Here is a 3705-nt window from a genome sequence, read left to right as displayed (position 1 = left end):
TACTTAGTGCTGGTACTTATTGCAGGATCGAAGATATACCACAACTGTTAAGTATTGCTTGCTCTGAATTACAGGGGGTAGTGAATTTCAGCAGGCTGAGGAAGTTTTTGAGAGGGTCTTTTTAACTGCTACAACAGATGAGGGACCTCATCCCTTCTCACTCAAACTTTTCACCCCCCCCCCCCGTATAATCTCCAGGTTCTGTCCATCTCAATCCACTCTTAACTCCAAAAAGTAAACTTTATTGTACTGACCCTGCATTCTTTATCCTAACACCTAAAGTATGGGATGCCATTCCTCTCTCGATCTGAGACATCCAAAAGTACTCCGACTTTAGACAACAGCTGAAGGAACACCTCTTCCCTAAAACAAAGTGCAGCTGCATTCAGGTCACATTACATGAACCTTGCAGCTCTCTCACACCCCTTTATCCCCGTTTCATCCTTACTTAGTTCATCATCTTATTCCCTTACTTACTGCCTCTCATTTACCCTACTGCTCTCTTCTGTTTGCATCTTTCTCGAACTACTTCTGCTTTCTACTCCTCTTCCCTCTGCATGCCTCTCACCTTTTCTCTGTCTTCTCCCCATGGTATCCTTTTATGTTTTCATTTGTTTCTTCTAATAGTTTCATATTTCTCTATATAATAATATGCTGCTATCCCTGTAGTATAAGCTATTTCAGTCATTATGGCTGCATCTTGTTCATATTGCTGTGGTAAGCATAATTCCATTGTTCCATTTATGTTTTGACATTGTAAACTGTTTATTGAACTAAATGTTGTGGCATATTCTTGAATCTAAATATGTATAAATTTGTTTTTGCACATCCCACCATCTGTAAATATGTTTTATTCCTTTGTGTGTGATCTTATTTACCCGGGCTGTGCCTGCAAATGGTACATTGAGATCAGTACACCACCCCAATAAACAAATATAAAGTAAGATGTAGTGTGAATGCACCTGTATGTTTTAGTCTGACAGTAAAGGAGCTTTTTTAGTCTTTAGCCAACTGGCCGACAGAAGGCATTCAGAGTTCATAAATTTTAAAGTTGCAGAGGCAAGTTGAAGGGTGGCTGTCTCACTAACAGTTATTGATTGTGCAAATAAGAATACAGTGATTTTTCTTTACACTCTCATTAGGATGAAACATAAATCTTAGGAGTTAAGTTGTGCCATAGTCAGAACATTATTCCTCTAAACCACTACACAGTTGGCTTGGTCACAAAAGGTTTTTTTTAACTGACAAAACTATGCCATGTGCTTTTCTTGCATCTGACGTGAGTTAGTTGAAAAGTCCAGTTAGTTTTGTCAGTTAAAAAAAACTTTTGTGACCAAGCCAACTGTGTAGTGGCTTAGAGGAATAATGTTCTGACTATGGCTCAGGTGACCCTGATTTGATTAACAACTCTGTTGACTGAGACAGCAGGCAGGCGAGAATGTGCATCAATCCTGTGGGTGGAGACTGCAGAAGAAAAGCATCATAGCCTTCAGGGAAAGGAGTAGGAAGTAAAACGGCAACCTTTGGGTGGGAGGTAGGCTCACCAAGCCATTAGTGGGTAGCAGCCTTCATAGTGAGTGTGTAGAAGCATGCAGGTATTTGGAGAAGGATTTGCGAGTCTTACAGTGATGCGGTCAACTTGCTCCCTGCCCAGAGGGTGTGGCTAAAGCCCTCATAAATGTCCTCCTAGCCAGATTCTAATAAGTATGCAAGTAGCCCCCTTGGATGCTTGAATGACTGCCCCTCTTGATGGTTGTCACCACTGTAGTTCTGGAGGACTCCCCAGCACACGGAAAAGAATGGATTGAAGTAGAGTTGGGAACCAGCTCTGTTCACATTGAGGGATAAAGACCTGACGTTGTAGGAAACAACACTTTGATTAGTGGCTTGGGCACCTACTGGAGCTAGGGGTGGGATAAGAGAAGAGCGATGTGGCTTTCCAGATCAACTTTTCTTGAGGGGATGGTGTGGGTCTGGATGCCTAGGATGCATATTCCCATGGCTAAATTCCCATTGAATTCATGAAAACCCACAGAAGTGCTGGTTTCAGTTTCAGTGGGGTAGGTTTGTCTTAAGGGATTATGTCTCATGCAGACACTAGAGACACTTCAGTAATGCCTGTTGGATACCAAATCATGGACATGTTATGGAGAGTACAGTGTGTGGTTAAGTCTGCAAAAAAAAAATTGAGACTGAATGAGAGCCAATCTGTTTTTGTGCCAGGATACAGGAAACAAATGGGCAAGTTGACTGAGAAAGTGCCTATCAGCATACATCTGGAATAAAAACAGTTAACCAAAAAAGGAGTCTTGAAAGTTTGGAAGGGGAAAAGGAAGTTTGCTGACAGTCATGACTACAGTGTATTTACAGCTAAGTATTGGGGTTCTACCAAATACCAAGGTACTTTTGCCGCGTGATATAGTGTCCTGGATCTTGATGGATGCCAGATAATTTTATGTCTAATTTGTGTTGGGTTATTGGAGTTTGTTGCGTGCTAACTAAGGATTATATAGTTGCACCGCATACATGGTTAAGATTGGGGATAGCAGCACGAGATCTTTTTTACTCTGTGTGACCAGGAGAGAGTTGATTGAGAGTTAGTGAGGACAGCTGACCCATTTGTTCCCCATTATTGGGTGAGGGTCAACCAGCAGGAACCATTATTCAGACAGCCATCAGATGTGATTTGTGATTTTCTGCTTTTTCAATCCTAACTATCTGCACACAGTTGGCACAGCATGGGGGTTGGGATGTGCAAGAGGCTTTTTCCTTTCATGGATGCATCTTTTTATAAGGCCTTTGCCCATGTATTCATTTATAATACAAGTAATGTTTTATAGATGGTAGTGCCAAAGTCATATATGAAACGGTGATGGACATCCAGACAGTAAACTATATATATCAACATGTTCTGTAAATTGAGTGCATACAGTTCTTTGTAGGATATCCACAATGGGCAAAGAGTGGATATAGGACAAAAGCCCTTTGGGGGGGTGGGGGGGAGTGAGTGTTTGGGTAGGTCTGTGTGTATCTGTGTGTGTGATTTAAAATATGGGTCAGTGGCCCAGTAATATAAGGTGGTGTTGCTATTTTGGGAATGGTTTCTTACTAAGTTTGTAGAGTAGTAAATCCCAAACACTGCCTGAGGATGTTTTTCCTGAAGTGAAAGTGAGGAAAATGTCAGGGGTGGATGAACTAGCCTTTGTCTGGAATGGTGATCTTTTGGCTAGTTATTCTTTGTGATTGGGGTGGAATTTTAAGAGGTTGAGGAGCTCTGCAAATTTTTAGTGGGTGTAAAATGCTGCTGAATAGGAAATGAGTCCATTTTTAGAAAACCTTTTGAATGCTTGGTTGAAAATGATAGCATTTCACTGCATTTATCTGTACACTATATGCTGCATTTTGAGGTGATATGACGTTTTTGGTAGGCATTATCATCCTTGCTGTTTTCCAGTGAACCCAGATATGGTCTCTTCCCCTTATGTTTTTCATAATGTAGGGGATAATTAATGGGTATTTTCTACATCCTAATTTGGTAAAAAACACTAAATGAAGGGCAAACCACACTGAAATCCAAAATAAAGGTTAGCGCTTTCGTTTACTGTATTAAGCAAACTTCATCAGACAAAATTGAATAAAAATACAATATATATATATATATATATATATATATATATATATATATATATATATATATATATATAT

Source organism: Protopterus annectens, chromosome 3.part0, assembly GCF_019279795.1.
Source record: "Protopterus annectens isolate FY-2018-M chromosome 3.part0, PAN1.0, whole genome shotgun sequence".
Lineage (NCBI taxonomy): Eukaryota > Metazoa > Chordata > Ceratodontiformes > Protopteridae > Protopterus > Protopterus annectens.
This window is presented reverse-complemented; position numbering follows the sequence as displayed.